The sequence below is a fragment of the Sorex fumeus genome, unplaced genomic scaffold (assembly GCF_029834395.1).
Source record: "Sorex fumeus unplaced genomic scaffold, SorFum_2.1 ptg000002l, whole genome shotgun sequence".
NCBI classification, from domain to species: Eukaryota; Metazoa; Chordata; class Mammalia; order Eulipotyphla; family Soricidae; genus Sorex; species Sorex fumeus.
In genome coordinates, this window is record NW_026606059.1 from 81,504,380 (window position 1) to 81,527,243 (window position 22,864).

Here is a 22,864-nt window from a genome sequence, read left to right on the forward strand (position 1 = left end):
ACAGGTATCGGGGGCAGAAATGTTCCCCGCACCACTCAGCATTATGAATTGGGGGTCAGAAATGTTCACCCCACCACTAAGAACCAGGGATTGGGGCAGAAGTGTTCCCTCAACCACTAGGAACCAGGAATCATGGGGCAGATATGCCCCCACTGTTATGAACTAGGAATCAGGGAGCAAATATGTCCCTTCTTTTAGACACCAGGAATCTTGGGGCAGAAATGTCCCCTCCACCACTAGGCACCAGGGATCGGGGGAACAGAAATTTCCCCCCCACCACTGGCACCATGAATCGGGGAAAATCTGTCCCCCCTATTAGGCACCAGGAATCAGGGGACAGAAATGTCCCCTCTTTAGGCACCAGTAATTGGGGGCAGATGTGTCTCCTCTTTATGCACCAGGAATTGGAAGGCAGAAATGTTGGCCTCACTACTAGGCACCAGGGATCGGGGACAGAAATGTGCCCCCAATCACTAGGCACCAGGGATAAGAGAGCCCAAATCTCTCTCTATTAGGTATGAGAAATGGGGGGCATAAAAGTCCCCCTATTAAGTACCAGGTACCGGGGGGGGGCAGAAATGTCCCCCAGCATGAGACACCTGGGGGACACCCCACCTTCAGGGATCAGAAATGTTCCTCCTTTTTGCCACCAGGATTCGGGGAGCAGAAATATATCAGCTTGCAGAGCCTGGCAAGCTACCCGTGGCATATTCGATATGCCAAACACAGTAACAGCAAAGTCTCCAATGGAGACGTTACTGGGCCCGCTCGAGCAAATCGATGAACAACGGAAGGACCGTGACTGTGAATTGGAGGACATTACTGCCCCCTGATTACTTGTGCCCAATTGGGGGGTGATATTTCTGCTTCCCAATCCCTGGTATCTAGTAGTGTGGGGGACATTAGTGAGGCGAACATTTCTGCCCCCCAATTCCTGGTGCATAAAGAGGAGACACATCTGCCCCCAATTACTGGTGCCGAAAGAAAGGACATTTCTGTCCCCTGATTCCTGGAGCCTAATAGGGGGGACAGATTTTCCCCGATTCATGGTGCCAGTGGTGGGGGGAAAATTTCTGTTCCCCGATCCCTGGTGCCTAGTGGTGAAGGGGATATTTCTGCCCCCCCGATTCCTGGTGTCTAAAAGAGGGGACATCTTTGCTCCCTGATTCCTAGTTCATAAAAGTGGGGACATATCTGCTTCCTGATTCCTGGTGCCTAGTGGTGGGGGGGGGACATTTCAGCCCCCCAGTCTCTGGTGCCTAGTGATTGGGAAGCCAATTCTGCACCCCGATCCCCCATTCCTACTGGTGGGGGGTATTTCTGCCCCCAAATCTCTGGTACCATGGGGTGTGTGGGACATCTCTGCCCCCCAGTTCTGGTACTTGATAGTGGGACATTCTGCCCCCTATTTCTCGTACCTAATATAGGGACATTTCTGTTTTCTGATCCCTGGTGCCTTGTGGTTGGGGGGACATATGGGCCCCCAAATCCCTGTTGTTCAGGGGTGTGGGTGATATTACTGCTCCCCATCTCCTGATACCTAATTGGGGTACAATTCTGACCCCCGATCTCTGCTGCCTAGTGGTCTGGGCGACATTTCTGCCTCCTGATCCCTGGCGCCTGGTGGTGATGGGGGTATTTCTGCCCCTGATTTCTGGTGCCTAATTGGGGGGGGGCATTTCTGCTCCCCGATTCCTGGTGACAAAAAGCAGGAACATTTTGGCCCCTGATTCTGTTGTCTCTTGCTGGGGGGGAATTTTGTCCCTAATTCTTGGTGCCTAGTGGTGATGGGGACATTTCTGGCCTCCAAATACATGGTGGCTCTTGCTTGGGGGGACATTTCTGTCCCCCGATCCCTGGTGCCTAGTGTTGTGGGGGACACTTCTGCTTCCCGTCTCCTGTTATTTAATGGGATATTTCTGGGCTGGAGCGATAGCACAGCGGGTAGGGCGTTCGCCTTACACGCGGCCAACATGGCCGACCCGAGTTCGATTCCTCTGCCCCTCTCGGAGAGCCCGGCAAGCTACCGAGAGTATTCGATATGCCAGACACAGTAACAACAAAAGTCTCCAATGGAGACGTTACTGGGCCCGCTCGAGCAAATCGACGATCAATGGGAGGGCCTTTACCTTTACCTTTACCTTATTTCTGAACCGATTATTGGTGCCTTGTGGTCGGGGTACATTTCTGCCCCCTGATCCCTGATGTCTTGTGGTTGGAGGGACATTTCTGACCCCTGATTTCTGCTGCCCAATAGTTGGGACATTTCTGCCCCCCCATCTCTCTTACCTCTTAGTGGGGGGGGACATTACTGGCCCCTGATTCTTGGTGCCTCATGGGGCCTTTTCTGTCCCCTAAATCCTGGTGTCTAATGGGGGAACATTTCAGTCCTGATTTTTGGTTCCTAATGGGGGCAACACATCTGCTCCCTGATTCCTGGTGCCAAAAAGGAGGGACATTTCTGGGCCCTGAATCCTGGTGCTTCATGCTGGGGGGGGACATTTTTGTCCCCCAATCCTGGTGCCTAGTGGTAGGGGGACATTTCTTCCCCCCGATTCCTTGTGCCTAATTGGGGATCAGTACTGCCCCCCGATCTATTGTGCCTAATTGGGGGCACATTTCTACTTTTCAATCCCTGGTATCTAGTGGAGTGGTGGACATTTTTGCTCCCAATTCCCGATGCATATGGGGGACAATTCTGCCCCCCACCCCGATCTCTGGTGCCCAATGTTGGTGGGACATTTCTACCTACAGGTTCCTGGTGACTAATGGGGGGAGCATTTCTGCCTTTCAATACATTGTGACTAAGTGGGGGGAAATTTTGGCCCCCGATTTCTCGTACCTCATGGTGGGGGAACATTCCTCCCCCCTGATTCCAGGTGCCTCATTGGGGAACATTTGTGCTCCCAGAATCCTGGTGCCAAAAAGGAGGGACATTTCTCACCCCTGATCCCAGGTGTCTTGTGCAGGGTGGATATTTCTGGCCCCCAATTACTAGTGCTAAAGGGGGGACATTTCTGTCCCCTGATTCCTGGTGCCTAATAGTGGGACAGGTTTTCCCCCCAATTCATGGTGCCAGTGATGGGGGGAGAATTTCTGCCCCCCCCCCCAGATCCCTGATGCCTAGTGGTGGGGGGGACATTTCTGCCCCCTGATTCATGGTGCCTAATTGCGGGACATTTGTTCGTTCTGATTACTTGTGCCTAAGGGAGGGACACTTCTGCTCCCCGCTTCCTGGTGCTTAATAGGGGACATTTCTGCCCCCACTTTCTTGTGCTCATTTGGGGCAAACGTTTCTGCACCCAATCCATGGTGCCTAGAGTTGTGGGGGACATTTCTCTCCCCCGATTCCTGTTGCCAAATGGGGGGGTGGGCAATTCTCCCCTCTGATCCCTGGTGCCTACTGATTGGTGGGACATTTCTGACCCCCATCCCTGGTGCCTAGTGGTGGGGGAGACATTTCTGCCTTTCTATCCCTGGTACTAAATAGGGGAACATTTCTGCCCATCGTTTTTCATTCCTAATAAAAGGTAATTCTGCTCCCGGTGTGTAGTTATGTGGGGACATTTCTACCCCTGATCCCTGGTGCCTAGAAGTGGCGGGGGACGTTTATGCCTCCCAAAACCTGGTGCCTAATGGGGGGATACATCTGACCCCAATAACTGGTGGCTAATGAGGGGACATTTCTGTCCCCTGATTCTTGGTACCTAATAAAGGGGACATACTTGCCCCAATTCATGGTGCCAGTGGTGGGGGGGATATTTCTTCTACCCCACCGATCCCTGATGTCTAGTGGAGGGGGTGGGAATTTCTGCTCCCCGATTCCTGGTGCCTAAAAGTGGGGACATATCTGCACCATGATTTCTGGTGCCTAATAGGGGGACATATCCGGCCCCTGATTCCTGTTGCCTAGTGGTTGAAGGGACATTTCTGCCCCCAACCCTGGTGCCTAGTGGTGTGGGAGACATCTCTGCCTCCCGATCCCTGGTACTAAATAGGGGAACATTTCTGCTCATCGTTTTTAGGACCTAATAAAAGGTAATTTCTGCTCCCTGATCCCTGGTGCCTAGTGGTGGGACACATCAGCCCCTTGATTACTGGTGCCTAAAGGGGGGACTTTTCTGTCCCCTGATTCCTGATGCCTAGTTGTGGGGGGGACATTTCTGTCCCCCAATCTTTGGTGCCTAGTAGTGGGGGGACATTTCTGCCCCCCAATTTCTTGTGCCTAATTGGGGGGACATTTCTACCTACAGATCCCTGGTACCTAATGAGGGGGGACATTTCTGCCCTTTGATACCTTTGCCTCATAGGGGATACATTTCTGCCCCCAGATTTCTCATGCCTCATGGTGGGGAGGACATTTCTCCTCACTGGTGCCTGGTGCCTTAATGGGGGAACATTTGTGATCCCCAAATCCTGGTGCCAAAAAGGAGGGACATTTCTGTCCCCTGATCCCAGGTGCCTCGTGCTGGTCAGGATATTTCTGCCCCCTGATCCTTGGTACTTAAAAGGGGACACTTATGCCCCCCGTTTCTCATACTTAATAGAGGGAGATTTCTGCTCCCTGATCCCTGGTGCCTAGTAGTTGGGGGAACATTTCTGCCCCTGATCCATGGTGCCTAATGGGGGATATTTCTGCCTCCCAATATCTGGTGTCTAATAGGAGAGACATTGCTGTTCCCCGATCTCTAGTACCTTGTGGCGGGTGAGTATTTCTGCCTCCCCATTCCTGGTGCCTAAGGGGGGACATTTCTGCTCTGATTCTTGGTGCCACAAAGGAGGGACTTTTCTGGCCCCTAGTCTCTGGTGCCTCCTGCTTGGGGGGACATTTCTTATAGCACAGTGGGTAGGGCGTTTGCCTTGCACGCAGCCAACATGGCCAACCCGAGTTCGATTCCTCTGCCCCTCTCGGAGAGCCCGGCAAGCTACCGAGAGTATCTTGCCCGCACGGCAGAGCCTGGCAAGCTCCCCGTGACGTATTCGATATGCCAGACACAGTAACAACAAAGTCTCCAATGGAGATGTTACTAGGCCCGCTCGAGCAAATCGATGAACAACGGGAGGACCGTGACTGTGAATTGGAGGACATTACTGCCCCCTGATTACTTGTGCCCAATTGGGGGGTAATATTTCTGCTTCCCAATCCCTGGTATCTAGTAGTGTGGGGGACATTTTTGCCCCCGATTCCAGATGCATATGGGGGACATTTTTGTCCCCCGCTCTCTGGTGCCTGCTGATATGGGGACATTTCTACCTCAGATTCCTGGTGCCTAATGAGGGGACATTTCTGCCCCCAGATTTTTTGTACCGCATATTGGGGGAAAATTTCCCCCCCCCCACCCGATTCCAGGTGCCTAATGGGGGAACATTTCTGTTCCCTGAATCCTGGTGCCAAAAAGGAGGAACATTTCTGGCCCCTGATTCCAGGTGTCTTGTGCTGAGGGGACATTTCTGCCCCCTGATCCCTGGTACTTAGGGGAACATTTCTACTCCCCGTTTCTCTAGAGGGAGATTTCTACTCCCTGATTTCTGGTGCCCAGTGGTTGGGGGTATATTTCTGCAACCTATACCTGGTGACTAGTGGTGGGAAAAAATTTTTGCCCCCCAGATCTCTGATGCCTAGTGCTAGGAGTGACATTTCTGCCCCCGATTACTGGTACCTAAAAGCGGGGACATATCTGCTCCAGGATTTCCGATGCCTAATAGGGGGGGACATATCTGCCCCCTGATACCTGATGCCTAGTGGTTGAGCAGACATTTCTGCCCCTGTCCCTTGTGCCAAGTTGGGGGGGACATTTCTGACCCCCAATCTCTGGTGCCCAATAAGGGGGACATTTCTGCCCCCTGATCGTTCATACTTCGTGGTGTGGGGACATTTCTGCCCCCCCGATTCCAAGTGACTAAAGGCAAGAACATATCTGCCCCCTGATTCCTGGTGTCTAATAAGGGGGACATATTTGGCCCCTGATCTCTGATGCCTAGTGTGTGTGGGGGGGAAATTTCTTCCCTCCGATTCCTCGTGCCGAATAGTGGGGACATATCTCCTCGTGATTCCTGGCTCCTAATTGGGGGGACATATCTGTCCCCAGAGTTTGGTGCCTCATGGTTGAGGGGGACATTTCTGCCCCATCCCTGGTGACTAGTTGTGGGGGGACATTTCTGCCCCCGATACCTGCTGTCTAAAAGGGGGACATTTCAACACCCCGATCACTGGTGCCTAATAAGGGGGACATTTCTGTCCCCCGATCTCTCATACCTTGTGGTGGGGAGGATATTTCTGCCTACCCATTCCTGGTGCCTAATTGGGGGACATTATTGCCCCCCAGTTACTTGTGCCTAATGGGGGCACATTTCTGTTTCCATTCCCTATTATCTAGTGGTGTGGGAGACATTTCTACCTCCAGATTCCTGGTGCCTAATAGAGGGGACATTTGTGCCCTCAGATACCTTGTGCCTAAAAGGGAGGGGGCATTTCTGCCCCACAATTTCTCGTACCTCATGGTGGGAGGGACATTTCTCCTCCCACCCCCCGATATCTGTTGCCTAATGGCAAAACATTTCTGCCCCCTGATCCCTAGTACTTAATACGGGGGCATCTGCCCCCTCTTTTCTCGTACCTACTAGAGGGAGATTTTTGCTCCCTGATTCCTGGTGCCTAGTGGTTGGGGGGACATTTCTGCCCCCCAATCCTTGGTGTCTAGTGATGGGGGACGTTTTTGCCCCTGATCCCAAGTGCCTAGTGGGGGGGACATTTCTGTCTCCCCAGTTCCTGGTGCCTAAAGGGGGGACATTTCTGCCCCCTGATTACTGGTGCCTAAAGGGGGACATTTCTATCCCCTGATTCCTGGTGCCTAATTAGAGGACAGATTTGACCCTGATTCAGGGTGCCCTTGGTGGTGGAGAAATTTCTGCTTCACAATCCCTGGTGTATAAAAGCTGGGACATATCAGCCCCATGATTACTGGTGCCTAATGGGGGGACTTATCTGGCCCCTGATTCCTGCTGCCTAGTGGTGAGCAGAATATTTCTGTCCCCCAATCCTTAGTGCCTAGTGGTGGGGGGGTGTACATTTCTACTCAAGATTCCTGATACCTAGTGGTGGAGGGGACATTTTTGCCCCCGATGCCTGGTGCCTAGTGCTGTGGGGGACCTTTCTGCCCCCTGATACCTGGTGCTTAATGGGGGACATTTCTGCTACCGTTTCTTGTACCTAATAGAGGGAGATTTCTCCTCCCTTATCCCTAGTTCTTAGTGGTGGGGGGAACATTTCTCAGATATCTTGTGCCTAAAAGGGGGGGACATTTCTGCCCCCCCCCCCAGTTTCTTGTACCTCCTGGTGGGGAGGACATTTCTCCCCCCAATTTCAGATGCCTAATGGGGGAACATTTGGGCTCCCCGAATCCTGGTGCCAAAAAGGAGGGACATTTCTGCCCCCTGATCCCAGGTGTCTCTTGCTAGGGAGGACATTTCTGCCCCCTGATCTCATGTACTTAATGGAAGGACATTTCTGCCCCTGGTTTCTCATGCCTAATAGAGGGACGTTTTTATTCCCTGATCCCTGGTGCCTAATTTTGGGGGGACATTTCTGGCCCCGATCCCTGGTGCCTAGTGCTATGGGGGACATTTCTGCCCCCTGTCTCCTGGTATGTTTTGCAGGCACATTTCTGCCCCTCAATCCCTGGTGCCTAGTGTTCGGGGGGACATTTCTGCCTCCAGGTCCAGGGTGCATAGTGCTGGGGGGAGACATTTCTACCCCCGATTACTGGTGCCTAAAGGGGGGACTTTTCTATCCTGATTCCTGGAGCCTAACAGGCGGGACAGATTTGCCCCCCAATTCATTGTGCCAGTGGTGGGTGGGAAATTCATGCCCCTCCCCGCCCCCGATCCCTGGTGCCTAGTGGTGAGGAGGACATTTATGCCCCCCCTGATTCCTAATAGTGGGGACATATCAGTCTCATGATTCCTGGTGCCTAATAGGGGACACATGTCTGCCCCCTGATCCCAGGTGCCTAGTGGGTGGGGGAAGGCATTCTGCCCCCTGATACCTGTTGCCTAGTGGTCGGGGGGACATTTATGCAGCCCAATCCCTTGTGCCTAGTGGTGGGAGGGATATTTCTGACCTCCGATTTCTCGGGCCTAATAGTGGGAACACTTCTGCCCCCCAATCTCTCATACATTGTGGGGGGAACATTAGTGGCCCCCGATTCCTGGTGCCTAATGAGGGACATTTCTGCTCCCCGATTCCTGGTGCTATAAAGGAGGCACATTTCTGGGCCCTGATCCCTGGTGCTTCATGCTGGGGGGGGAGACATTTTTGTCCCCCGATCCCTGGTTCCTAGTGGTGGGGGTACATTTCTACCCCCTGATTCCTTTTGCCTAATTGGGGAACATTACTGCGCCACAATTTTTGTGCCTAATTGTGGACTACACTTATGTTTCCTAATCCCTGGTATCTAGTGATGTGGGGGGACATTTTTGCCCCCTGATCCTGATGCATATGGGGGACATTTCTGCCCCCCGATCTCTGTTGCCTACCGGTGGGGGGACATTTCTACCTACAGATCCCTGGTACCTAATGAGGGGAGACATTTCTGCCCTTTGATGCCTTTGCCTCAAAGGGGGGACAGGTCTGCCTCCAGATTTCTCTTACCTCATGGTGCAGAGACATTTCTCCTCTCCGGTTCCTGGTGCCTTAAGGGGGAACACTTGTGATCCCCAGATCCTGATGCCAAAAATGAGGGACATTTCTGACCCCCTATCCCAGATGCCCCATGCTGGGGGGGAACATTTCTGCCCCTCGATCCTTGGTACTTAAAAGGGGACATTCACCCCCCCCCCCCCCGTTTCTCATACCTAATAGAGGGAGATTTCTTCTCCCTGATCCCAGGTGCCTAGTACTCAGGGCGACATTTCTGCCCCCGATCCTTGGTACCTAATGGGGAACATTTCTGCCCCCCAATCGCTGGTGTCTAGTAGGAGAAACATTGCTGCCCCCCCCCCCCCCCGATCTCTTGTACCTCATGGTGGGAGGATATTTCTGCTTCCCCATTCCTAGTGCCTAAGGGGGGACATTTCTTCTCCCTGATTCCTGGTGCCAAAAAGGAGGGACTTTTCTTGCCCCTAGTCTCTGGTGCCTTGTGCTTGCGGGGACATTTCTCCCCCCATTCTTTGTGCCTAATTGGGGGACATTACTGTCCCCCAGTTACTTGTGCCTAATTGGGGGGACATTTCTGCTTCCCAATCCCTGGTATCTACTGGTGTGGGGGACATTTTTCCCCCAATTCCGGATACATATGGGGGACATTTTCGTCCCCCGCTCTCTGGTGCCTACTGAAGGGGGGACATTTCTACCTCCAGATTCCTGGTGGCTAATGGGCTGGACATTTCTGCCCTCCGATACCTTGTGCCTATAACGGGGGACATTTCTGCCCCCTGATTTCTCGTACCTCATGGTGGGGGAACATTTCTCCCCCCCCCCCAATTCCAGGTGACTAATGGGGAAATATTTCTGCTCCCGAATCCTGATGCCAAAAAGCAGGAACATTTCTGGCCCCTAATCCCAGGTGTCTCATGCTGGGAGGGACATTTCTATCCCCTGATCCCTGGTACTTATTAGGGGGACATTTCTGCCCCCTGTTTCTTGTACCTAATAGAGGGTGATTTCTACTCTCTGATTCCTGGTGCCTAGTGGTTGGGGGGACATTTCTGCTCCTGATCCATGATGCCTAGTGGTGGTGGGGGGACACTTTTGTCCCCCAATTCCTGGTGCCTAATGGGGGACACATTTGCTTCCTGACTACTGGTGCCTAAAGTGGGGACATTTCTGTCCCCTGATTCCTGGTGCCTAATAAGGGAGACTGGTTTCCCCCCGGTCCATGGTGCCAGTGGTGGGGTCAAAATTTCTGCCCACCCGATCCCTGGGGCCTAGTGGGGAGGGGGGAAATTTCTGCCCTCCGATAACTGATACCTAAAAGTGGCCCCATATCATTCCCATGATTCCTGGTGACTAATAGGAGGGATATATCTGCCCCCAGAGTTTGGTGCCTCGTGGTTGAGGGGACATTTCTGCCCCCATCCCTGGTGGCTAGTTGTGGGGAGGGACATTTCTGCCCCCCTATCCCTGATGCCTAGTGATGGGGAGGACATTTCCACCCACTGATTCCTCGTGCCTAATGTGGGACATTTCTGTTCCCGATACCTGTTGTCAAAAAGGGGGACATTTCAACACCCTGATCACTGGTGCCTAATAGGGGGACAATTCTGTCCCCCGATCTCTTGTACCTTGTGGTGGGGAGGGCATTTCTTCCTACCCATTATTGGTGCCTAATGGGGGGATATTACTGCCCCCCGATTACTTGTGCCTAATCGGGGGCATTTCTGCTTTCCAATCCCTGGTATCTAATGGTGTGAGGGACATTTTTGCCCCCAATTCCGGATGCATATGGGGGCATTTTTGTCCCCTGCTCTCTGGTACCTATTGATGGGAGGATATTTCTGCGTCCAGATTCCTTGTGCCTAATGGCGGGGGGGGGGGCATTTCTGCCCTCGGATACCTTGTGCCTAAAAGGGGGATCGTTTCTGCTCCCCGAATCCTGGTGCCAAAAAGGAGGAACATTTCTGGACCCAGATCCCAGGTGTCTTGTGCTGGGGGGGACGACATTTCTGGCTCCCGATCCCTTGTACTTAATAGGGGGATTTTTCTGTCCCCCATTTCTCATACCTAATAGAGGGAGATTGCTTCTCTCTGATCCCTGGTGCCTAGTGCTGGGGGGAACATTTCTGCCCCCGATCCCTGGTGCCTAGTGCTGGGGGGGACATTTCTGCTCCCCGATCCCTGGTTCCTAGTGTTGTGGGGGACACTTCTGCTCCGTCTCCTGTTCTGTAATGGGATATTTGTGACCTGATCATCTGTGCCTTGCGGTCAGGGGACATTTCTGCCCCCAATCCCTGGTGCCTAGTGGTGGTGTGTGTCGGGGGGGGGGCATTTCTGCACCCTGATCCCTGATATCTAGTGGTTGGAGGGACATTTCTGACCCCTGAACTCTGGTACCCAATAGTTGGGACATTTCTGCCCCCTGATCTCTCTTTCCTCGTGGTGGGGGGACATTACTGGCCCCCAATTCTTGGTGCTTCATGGGGACTTTTCTGTTCCCCGTATACTGGTGTCTAATGGGGGGGGACATTTCAGTCCTGATTCCTGGTGCCTAATGGAGGGAACATATCTGCTCCCAGATTCCTGGTGCCAAAAAGGAGGGACATTTCTGGGCCCTGATCCCTAGTGCTTCATGCTGGGGAGACATTTTGTCCCCCAATCCCTGGTGCCTAATGGTAGGGGTACATTTCTGCCCCCCAATTCCTTGTGCCTAATTGGGGGGCACATTTCTACTTCCCAATCCCTGGTATCTAATGGTGTGGAGGACATTTTTGCCCCCTGAATCCTGATGCATATGGGGGACATTTCTGCCCCCCGCTCTCTGATGCCTACTGGTGGGGGGACATTTCTACTTCCAGATTCCGGGTGCCTAATGGGGGGGCATTTCTGCCCTCCGATTCCTTGTGCCTAAAAGGGGAGACATTTCTGTCCCCCAATTTCTCGTACTTCATGATGGGGAGGACATTTCTGTTCCAATTCAGGTGACTAATGAGGGGACATTTCTGCACCCTGATCTCTGGTGCAATAGGAGGGACATTTCTGCCCCACGATCTTTCTCTACCTCGTGGTGGAAGGGACATTTCTCCCTCCCAATTCCTGGTGCCTAATGGGCGCATTTCTGCTCCCGAATCCTGCTGCCAAAAAAGAGGGACATTCTGGACCCTGATCCCAGGTGTCTCATGCTGGGGGGTGACTTTTCTGCCCCCCTGATCCCTGATCCTTAATACGGTGACATTTCTACCCCCCATTAATCATACCTAATAGAGGGAGATTTCTGTTCCCTGATCCTGGTGCCTAGTGGTGGCGGGGACATTTCTGCCCTTTATTTCTGGTGCCTAAAAGCAGGGACATATCTGCCCATGATTTCTGGTGCCTAGTGGTTGAGCAGACATTTCTGCCCCCATCCCTGGTGCCTAGTGGTGGGGGTGACATTTCTTCCCCCAATACCTGGGCTTAATAGGGACATTTCTGCCTCCCATTTCTTGTACCTAATAGAGGGAGATTTCTGCTCTCTTTTCCCTGGTGCTTGATAAGGGGCCATTCTTGCCCCCCGTTTCTTGTACCTAATCTAGAGACATTTGTGTTCTCTGATCTCTGGTATCTAGTGTTCGGGGGACATATGAGTCCCCAATCCCTGTTGCCCAGTGGTGTGGGTCATATTACTGACCCCGTCTCTTGGTATCTAATGGGGGGACAATTTTGATCCCCAAGCACTGGTACCTAGTACTCTGGGGGACATTTCTGTCTCCTGATCCCTGGTGCCTAGTGGTGATGGAGGCATGTCTGCCTGATTCCTGGTGCCTAATGGGGGGGTCACATTTGGTCCCTGATTCCTGGTCTCTTATGAGGGGACATTTCTTTCCCCCAATTCCTGGTGCCTAGTGGTGGTGAAGGGGGACATTTCTGCCCCCTGTTTTCTCGTGTGTAATAGTTGGGACATTTCTGCCTCCCAATCTCTCTTACCTCATGGTGGGGGGACATTATTGGCCCCCGATTCCTGGTGCCTAATGGGACTTTTCTGTCCCCTGATTCCTGCTGCCTATTGGGGGGATATTTCAGTCCTGATTACTGGTTCCTAATGGGGGGAACACATCTGCTCCCCGATTCATGGTGCCACAAAGGAGGGGCATTTCTGGGCCCTGATCCCTAGTGCTTCATGCTGGGGGGACATTTTCGTCCCCCAATCCCTGGTGCTTAGTGGCAGGGGGGACATTTCTGCCCCCTGATTCCTTCTGCCTAATTGGGGAATAGTACTGCCCCCCCAATTTATTGTGCCTAATTGGGGGGCACATTTCTACTTTCTAATCCCTGGTATCTACTGGTGGGGGGGACATTTTTACCCTCTGATTCCTGATTCATATGGGGGACATTTCTGCCCCCCGCTCTCTGGTGCCTACTGGTGGGGGGACATTTCTACCTCCCGATCCCGGTGCCTAATGGGGGGGGGATATTTCTGCCCTCCCATACCGTGTGCCTAAAAGGGGAGACATTTCTGTCCCTTGATTTCTCGTAATTCATGTTGGGGAGGACATTTGTGTCCTGATTCAGGTGACTTATGAGGGGACATTTTAGTCCCACAATCTTTCTTACCTCGTGGTGGGGGGGGTGCATTTCTCCCTCCCAATTCCTGGTGCCAAAACAGAGGGACATTCTGGTCCCTGATCCCAGGTGTCTTGTGCTTTGGGGGACATCTGTCCCCCGATCCCTGATAATAGAAGGATATTTCTACCCCCCGGTTCTTGTACCTAATAGAGGGAGATTTCTGCTCCATGATCCCTGGTGTCTAGTGGTGGGGGGGGACATATCTGCTCCCCCAATTCCTGGTGCCTAATGGGGGGACACATCTGCCCCATGATTACAAGTGCCTAAATGGGGGACATTTTTGTCCTCCTATTCCTGGTGCCTAATAGGTTGACAGATTTGCCCCCGATTCATGATGCCAGTGGTGGGGGTGAGGGAAATTTGTGCCCCCCAATCCCTGGTGCCTAGTGTTGGGGGGGGACACTTCTGTCCCCTGATTCCTGGTGCCAAAAGCAGGACATATCTGTTCCATGATTCCTGGTGTCTAATAGGGGGGACATATGTGCCCCCTTATTCCTGGTGCCTAGTGGTTGAGCAGACATTTCTGCCCCCATCCCTGGTGCCTAGTGTTGTGGGGGACATTTCTGCTCCCCCCCCGATCCTGGTACTTGATAGGGGGACATTCTGCCCTGTTTCTTGTACCTAATATAGAGATATTTCTGTTCCCCGATCCCTAGTGCCCAGTGGTGTGGGTGATATTACTGACCCCCACGTCTCCTGGTACCTAATGGGGGAACAATTCTGATCCCCAATCACTGGTACCTACTAATCTGGGGGACATTTCTGCCTCCTGATCGCTGGTGCCTAGTGGTGACGGGGGCATGTCTGCCCTCGATTCCTGGTGCCTAATCAGGGGACACATTTGGTCCTTGGTTCCTGATCCCTAATGGGGGGATATTTCTGTCCCCCAATTCATGATGCCCAAAAGGGGGGACATTTCTGCCCCCCATCCCTGGTGCCTAGTGCTGTAAGGGATATTTCTGCCCCCTATCCCTGGTGCCTAATAGGGGAGACATTTCTGCTCCCCGATGATTCATACATAGTGGTTCAGGGACATTTCTGCTCCCCGATTCCTGGTGCCTAGTGGTGATGATACTTTTGGCCCCTGATCCCTGGTGGCTCATGCTGGGGGGACAATTCTGCCCCCCCGATCTCTTGTATTAATAGGGGGACATTTCTGCCCCCATTTCTCGTTCCTAACAGAGGGAGATTTCTGCTCCCTCATCTCTGGTGCCTTAGTGGTTGGAGGGACATTTCTGTCCCGCGATCCCTTGTGCCTAATGGTAGGGGGGAAATTTCTGCCCTGATTCCTGGTGCCTATTTGGGGAAAACATCTGCCCCCCGATTCCTGTGACATAATGGGGGGACATTTCAGTCCCTATTCCTGGTCCATAATATGGGGAACATATCTGCCCCCTTATTCCTGGTGCCTGTTGGTTGGATGGACGACATTTCTGCTCCCATCCCTGCAGCAGTCGGGCGGGGGGGCACTTCTGCCCCCAATGCCTGGTGCCTGTTGGTTGGATGGACATTTATACCCCCAATTCCTGGTACTTATTGGGGCACTATTTCTGCCCCGTGTTGCTCGTACCACATAGAGGGACATTATTGCTCCCTGATCCCTGGTGCCTAGTGGGTTGGGGGGAGGGACATTTCTGCCTGCCCCCCGTCTCCTGGTACGTAATGGGTGTACGTTTATGCCCCCAGATCACTGGTTCCTAGTGGTCAGGGGACATTTCTGCCCCCCATCCATGGTGCCTAGTGGGGAGGACATTTCGGCCTTCCGATCCTGATGCCTAGTGGTGGGGGGACATTTCTGACCCCCGATCTCTGGTGCCCATAAGGGGGGACATTTCTGCCGTCTGATCTCATACCTCGTGGTGAGGAGGACATTTCTGCCTCCCCGTGCCCTTGCCTAATGGGAGACATGTCTGCTACCCGATTCCTGGTGCCAAAAAGGAGAAACATTTCTGGGCCCTGATTCCTAATGCTTCATGCTAGGGGGGACATTTTTCCCCCAATCCATGATGCCTAGTGGGGGGGACATTTCTGTGCCCCCCAATTCCTTGTGCCTAATTTGGGGACATTACTGCTCCCCAATTTCTTATACCTATTGGGGGGTCATTTCTGCTTCCCAATTCGTGGTATATATTGACCTGGCGGACATTTTTGCCCCTGATTCCGGATACATATGGGGGACATTTTTGTCCCCCGCTCTCTGGTGCCTACCTCTGGGGGTACATTTCTTTTTTTTAAAAATTTATTTATTTATTTATTTATTGAATCACCGTGGGAAAGGTTACAAAGCTTTCAGGTTTAGGTCTCAGTCATGCAAATATCAAACACATTTCCCTTTACCAAAACTTATTTTTTACCATGAAGAACCCCAATAAAACCCCACCCCCCACCCCTCCCAGTCCCTGTGGGGCAGATGGGCAGATGAATTCTAGTTAACACTCTATCTGCTTTGATTAGATTCATTCTTTGAATAAAAGATTCACCACTATTATTTAGAGTTTACCCCCCCCCCCCCCGCAAATCAGACATGCTGAAAAAGCATTGTGAAGTGATTTGCTTTCTACAGCTGGGTTCAAGAATTATATGTTGGTTTTGGATTTCTGCTATTTTACTTATTGACCCTGGAAGTATTTCTACTGAAAGTCAGATAGTTAAGAAATTGGTTTCTGTGCTCTGGAGACGTGGCCATGCTGGAGAGCCGCTAGTGGGGGGCAATTGTTGGCCTCGGTAGGGCGTGAGGGGCGGACCGAAACGCCCCCCTTCCCATGAGGTTTTAGTTGCCCCCAGTCCCCCGGCTTATACCTGCTGTCCACAAGGCTCCCATGCGGCCGCCATCTTTCTTTCCAGAGAGGAGAAGGCGACTGGGACAACACCCTTTCCCCTCCGGACAGACCTGATGGCCTGGATTAACGCATAGTCCATTCACTTTTCTGCTCCAAGCTGCCGGGTTCTGCATTAAGTCCTTGTGCTTCTGGGGCCGTGGCCGTGCTGGAGAGCCGCTCGCGGGGGGCAACTGGTGACCTCGGTAGGGCGTGAATGGGGGTACATTTCTACCTCCAGATTCCTGGTGCCTAAGGGGGGGGACATTTCTGCCCTCCGATCCCTTGTGCCTAAAAGGGAAGACATTTTTGCCCCCCGATTTCTTGCACTTCATGGTGTGGAGAACATTTCTGCCCCAGATTCAGGTGCTAAATGGGGGGACATTTCTGCCCCCTGATTCCTGTGCCAAAGAGGGTGGACATTTCTGCCCTCTGATCCCTGGTGCCTGGTCCTGTGTGTGACATTTCTGCACCATGATCCCTGGTGCTTAATAGGAGGGATATTTCTGCCCAAAGATCTTTTGTGCCTCTTGGTCGAGGAGATATTTCTCTTGCTTGATTCCTGGTGCCTAATTTGGGAACATTTCTGCTCCCAGATTTGGTGCCAAAAAGGAGGGACATTTCTGGCCCCTGATCCCTGGTACCTAATAGGGGTACATTTCTGGCCCCGTTTCTCGTAACTAATAGAGGGACGTTTCTGCTCCCTTATTCCTGGTTCCTTGTGGTTGGGGGGACATTTTTGCCCCTGATCCCTGGTGCCTGCTTATGGTTGGAATATTTCTTCTCCCTGATTCCTGGTGCCTAATGGCGGGAACACATCAGCCCACCACTTCCTGGTGCCTAAAAGGGGGACATTTTTGTCCCCTGATTCCTGGTACCTAATAAGGGGACCTGGCACCCGAGCTGCGCAGGAGGAAGAGAGCGGCTTGGAACGCCTTCAAGAACGTCGAAGAAATAGCTAAGAGGACGAAGAACCTCCGACTCCGGGCACATCTCTTTGATTCCACTGTTCTTCCTGCATTAACATATGCCTCAGAGACCTGGGCCCTACACAAACAAGATGAGAACGCTATTCACGTCTCCCAAAGAAGAATAGAAAGAGCTATGCTTGGAATATCACGTTTCACTCAAATGAGAGAACGAATCCGGAGTTCTGACATCCGTCGACGATCAAGGATCAGGGACGCTGTCTCATTTGCCAAGGTGTCGAAAATCAGATGGGCTGGTCACGAAATGAGATTTAAAGATGACCGTTGGACTAGAGCTGTTACTGACTGGATTCCACGGGATGTCAAAAGACCGCGTGGCCACCCACCTACCAGATGGTCAGACTTCTTCGTCAAGATCATGAACGATCAGTTTGAGGCCCTTCATGTTCCCGGAGCGAAGAGATGCCATTGGGCTACACTAGCACGCGACAGGGACAAATGGAGACGTTACTGGCGCCCGCTCGAGCAAATCGACGACTAATGGGAAGTTAAGTGATTAATAAGGGGACACACTTGTTCCCCGATTAATGGTGCCATTTGTTGATGAGGAAAATGTATTCCCTCCCATCCCGGATGCCTAATTGTGGGGGGGACATTTCTGCCCCCCATTCCTGGTGTCTAAAAGTGGAACATATCTGCCCCCTGATTCCTGGTTCCTGATAAGGGGGACATATCTCCCGCCTGATACCTGGTGCCTAATGGTTGGGGTAACATTTCTGCCCCCCGATCTCTGGTGCCTAGTGTTGTGGGGACATTTCTGCCTAGTTGTGGGGGGACATTTCTGTCACCTGGTCCCTGGTGCCTAGTGGCTCAGGGGACATTTTTGCCCCCCAATACCTGATTCATAATGGGGGAAATTTCTGCCCCTTCCTCTCTGGTGCCTACTGGTGGGAGGACATTTCTGCCTACAATCCCTGGTGCCTAATGGGGGGGACATTTCTCCCCTCCCAATTTCTGTTGCCTAATGGGGGAGACATTTCTGCTCCCAATCCCAGGTGCCTACTGATTGGTGGGACATTTCTGCTCCCTGATGTTTAGTTATGCGGGAACAATTCTGCCCCCAGTTCCTGTTATTTAATGGGGGGGGGGCATTTCTTCCCCCGATCCATGGTACCTACTGCTGGGGGAAGTGATTTACCCCCTGATCCCTGGTGCCTAATGTGGGAACAATTCTGAAACCCAGATCCCTGGTGCCTAGTTGTGAGCGGACATTTATGCCCTCAGTCCCTGGTGCCTAGTGGTGGGAGGGACATTTCTGCCCCTTGATTCCAATGCCTAATGGGTGGGAAATTTCTGTCTCCTGATCCCTGGTGCCTCATAGGGGAAATATTTCTGGTCCCTATCCCTGGTGCCTAGTGGTAGGTCTGACATGTTTGTCCCCCAATTATGATGCATAATGAGGGACATTTCTGCCCCCTGCTCTCTGGTGCCTACTGGTGGGGGGACATTTCTGGCCCCCAATACCTGGTACCTAATTGTTGGGGGGACATTTCTACCATCTGATCCCTGGTGCCTTCTGGTGTTGTGGACATTTCATCCCCCTATCCTGGTGCCTAAGGTAAGTGGGGGGAATTTCTGCCCCCGAAATTCCTTGTGCATACTGGGGGGCCGTTTCTTTCCTGCCACCCGTTCACTGGTGCCTAATGGACGATACATTTTTGACCCCAAATCCTCATACCCTTGGGGCAGACATGTCTGCCACAAATTCCTCTTGCCTAGTGGTACAGGGAATATTACTGCCCGCCCCCCCGATCCCTGGCACCTAGTGATGTGGCGGACATTTCTTCCCCGTGATTCCTTTTGCCTAATACGGGGGACATTGCTGCCCCACGATACCTATTGCCTTGTCCTGGGGGGACATTACTGCCTCAGATTTTTGGTGTCTAATGGGCAGAATATTTCTGTCCACCTTATCCCTGGTGCCTCATGCTGAGGGTTAACGTTCTGCCCCCTGATTCCTTGTGACTAATGGGGGGGGGACATTTCTGCTCCCTGATACCTGATACCTAGTTTGTGGAATATTTCTGCCTCAATACCTGGTGTCTAATGATTGGGGGGACATTTTGGGCTCCGATTTTTCGTGCCTAATGGGGGGACATTTCTGCCCCCTGATCCCTGGTGCCTTGTAGTGGGGAAGACATTTATGGCTTCCAATTCCTAGTCCCTTATGAGGGGACATTTCTGCCCCTATATACCTGGTGTCTATTTGTGGGGGAGGAACATTTCTGCCCCCCATTCCTGGTGCCTAATTATTGGGGGACATTTTCCCCCCAATTCCAAGTGCCTAACAGGGTGACATTTCTGCCCGCCAATCCTTGGTGCCTAAGGGGGGTCATTTGTACCCATGATACTTGGTGCCTAGTCTAGGAGGAATTTGTTCCCCTAATACCTGGTGCCTAGTGGTGGCGGGGGACATTCCTGTCCCATTGGTCCCTGGTACCTAGTGGTGGGGGGCATTTCTGTCCCCATGACCCCTTGTCTTCAGGTTGGGGCCATTTCTGTTCCTCACATCCCTGCTACCTATTGGGGGATATTTCTGTCCCCTTGATCCCTGATGCCTAGTTGTTGTGGCATGTCTGACCCCCACATCTCTGTTCCAAGTGTTGGGGGATATGTCTGCCTCCTGATCCCGTGTCTCGTTGTGGTTGACCTTTCTGCCCCCCCTGATCTCGTGTTTTCAGGTGGGGGCCTTGTCTGCTCCCAACATACCTGATGCCTCCTGGTTGGTGGCAGGTGAGAGTGGCAAGAGGAGGGTGGAAGGAAGAGCAAGGAAGGAGGAGGATGAAATGAGGAAGGCGGGAAGTAGGGGGTGGGAAGGACAGCATTGGGGCTAGATGAATTGGATTTGGAGAGGAGAGTGTCCACCAGGCAGCAGAAAAAAAGAAAACAGTGGGGATTAAGTTTCCAGCCGAACCTGTGCTGAAGCCCTGGACGTGGAGGCTGAGTCTGCGGCCTGGGTCTAAGGTCTGCGGCCTCTTGTTCCACACAAACAGGCACAGGAGAGTCTATCTTGATCTTCACGTACTTCGTGGTCCCTGTCGCCTGTGTCTTGACCATGGACTTCAGTCCCACACTCCTCTACACTCCACCAGCTCATCCTCCACTGCTCCTTCCTTGATGACAATGTCAAGTTCCACTCTCCTAATCCCTGAGAAGCTCTTCCTCTTTTTTCTTCCTTGATGACATTGTCAAATTGCACTCTCCTGTTCCCCAAAATGTCTTCAACTTTTTTTCTTTTTGCGTTTTGGGTCACATCTGGTGATGCTCAAGGGTTATTCTGGCTTTGCACTCTGGAATCACCACTGGTAGTGCTCAGAGAACAATATGAGATGCTGAGAATTGAAACTGGGTCGGCCGCATGCAAGACAAATGCCCTACCCTCTGTGCTATTGCTCCAGCCTGAAGGTCTTCCACTTTTATCTTCCTGATGAAAATGTAACGTTCCACTCTCCTTATCCCCCAAAATGTCTTCAACATTTTTTTTCTTTTTTGGCAAATTCCCTACCTGCTGTGCTCTCTCTCGAGCTTTGAAGGTCTCACAGTTTTTTCTTCCTTGACGACAGTGTCAAGATCCACTCCTTATTTCCCAGAAGGTCTTACGCTTTTTTTTTAACTTTCTGGCTCACATCTGGGGATGCTCTGGGGTGATTCCTGGCTTTTCATTCAGAAATCATCCGGGCTATGGTCAGGGAACCCTATAGGATGCTGGGAATCGTACCTTGGTCTTCTGTGTGCAAGGCAAATGCCCTACCCACTGTGCTACCACTCCAGCTGGGAAGTTCTTCCACTTTTTTCTTCCTTGACGACAATGTCAAGTTCCACTCTCCTTATCCCCCAAAAGATCTTCCATATATATATATGTATATATATATATATATATATATATATATATATATTCCTTTTTGGGTCACATCTGGCGATGCTCACTGGTTATTCCTGGGTTTGCACCCAGAAATAATTTCTGGCTGTGCTCAGGGTTGCATATGAGATGCTGGGAATTGAACCTGGGTCATCTGAGCACAAGGCAAATGCCCTACCCACTGTGGTATTGCTCCAGTGTGGAAGGTCTTTTATTTTTCTTAATCTTCCTTGATGACAATGTCAAGTTCCACTCTCCTAATCCCCCAGAAGATTTTTTTTTTTTGCTTTTTGGGCCACATTCGGTGATTTTCAGGGATTACTCCTGGCTTCATACTCAATAATCACTCATGGCTGTCATCAGTGGACGATATGGGATACTGGGAATCGAAGGTGGGTTGGCCGCAAGAAAGGCAAATGCCGCACGCACTGTGCTATCACTTCAGCCTCCAGCCCTGAAGGTCTTGCACTTTTTCTTCCTTGATGACAAAGTCAACTTCCACACTCCTTATACCCCAGAAAGTCTTCCTCCCCCCCCCTTTTTGGATCACATCTGGCAATGCTTACTGGTTATTCCTAGCTTTGCACTCAGGAATCACTCCTGGCAGTGCTCAGGGGTCATATGGGATGCTGAGAATCAAACCGAGTCAGCTGAGTGTAAGGCAAATGCTCTAACTGCTGTGCTATCTCTTCAGTCCTTAAGATCTTCCACTTTTTTCTTCCTTGATGACAATGTCAAGTCCCACTGTCTTAATGCCTCAGAAGGCCTTCACCTTTTTTTTTCTTTTTGGGTCACATCTGGGAATACTCACTGGTTATTCCTGGATATGCACTCAGAAATCTCTCTTGGCGGTGCTCACGGGACTATATGGGATGCTGGGAATCGAACCTGGGTCAGTTGAGTGCAAGGCACATGTCCTACCCGTTGTACTATTGCTACAGCCCCTAGGTAGGTCTGCCATTATTTTCTTCCTTGATGACAATGTCAAGTTCCACTCTCCTAATCCCCCAGAAGATCTTTTTTTAAAATTTTTTTACTTTTTGGTTACATCTGGGAATGCTCAGGGGTTATTCCTGGCTTTGCACTCAGAAATGACTCCTGGTGGTGCTCAGGGGGCATATGATATGCTGAGAATTAAACGTGGGTTCGCCCCGTGCAAGGCAAAGGCACTAGCCTCTATGCTATTGCTCCATTCCGAAGTTCTTCCACTTTTTTCTTTCTTGACCACAATGTCAAGTTCCACTCTCCTAATCCCCCAATAGGACTTCAACTTTTTTGGGGGGCGGGTCATAGCTGGGGAAGCTCAGGGGTTATTCGTTGCCCTGCACTCAGAAATCACTCTTGGCATTACTCAGGGGTTCATTCATACGGTTCATTCATATATTCATACGGGATGTTGGGAATTCTACCTGGGTCAGTTGAATGCAAGGCAAACGTCCTACCCGCTGTGCTCTTGCTCCAACCCCGGAGGTTTTCTGCTCTTTTCTCCCTTGACCACAATGTCAAGTTCCACTCTCCTAATGCCCCAGAAGATCTTCAATTTTTTTCGGGGAGGGGGTCACACCTGGGGATGCTCAGGCGTAATTCCTGGCTTTGCAGTCAGAAATCACTTAGGGCAGTGCTCAAGGTCCCATATGGTATGCTGGGAATTGAACGTGGTTTGGCCGCATGCAAGGCAAATGCCGTACTCGCTGCTATCACTCCAGTCCCAAAAGTCTTCCTTGACGACAATGTCAAGTTCCAATCTCTTTCTTTATCCCCCAGAAAGTCGACCTTGTTTTTTTTTCTTTTTGCTTCACATCTGGTGATGCTCACTGGTTTTTCCTGGTTTTGTACTGATGAATCACTCCTGGAGGTGCTCAGGGTTCCATATAGTATGCTGGGAATGGAACGTGGTCGGCTGTGTGCAAGCCAAATGCCCTACCTGCTGTGCTATTTGCTCCAG

General features: G+C 51.7%; 1 pseudogene; it reads left to right on the forward strand.

Moving 5' to 3' along the window:
* Positions 1-20,178, forward strand: part of LOC130041958 (kinesin-like protein KIF20B) — a 187,126-nt pseudogene extending 166,948 nt beyond the window's left edge.
* The last annotated feature ends 2,686 nt before the right edge of the window (positions 20,179-22,864 follow it).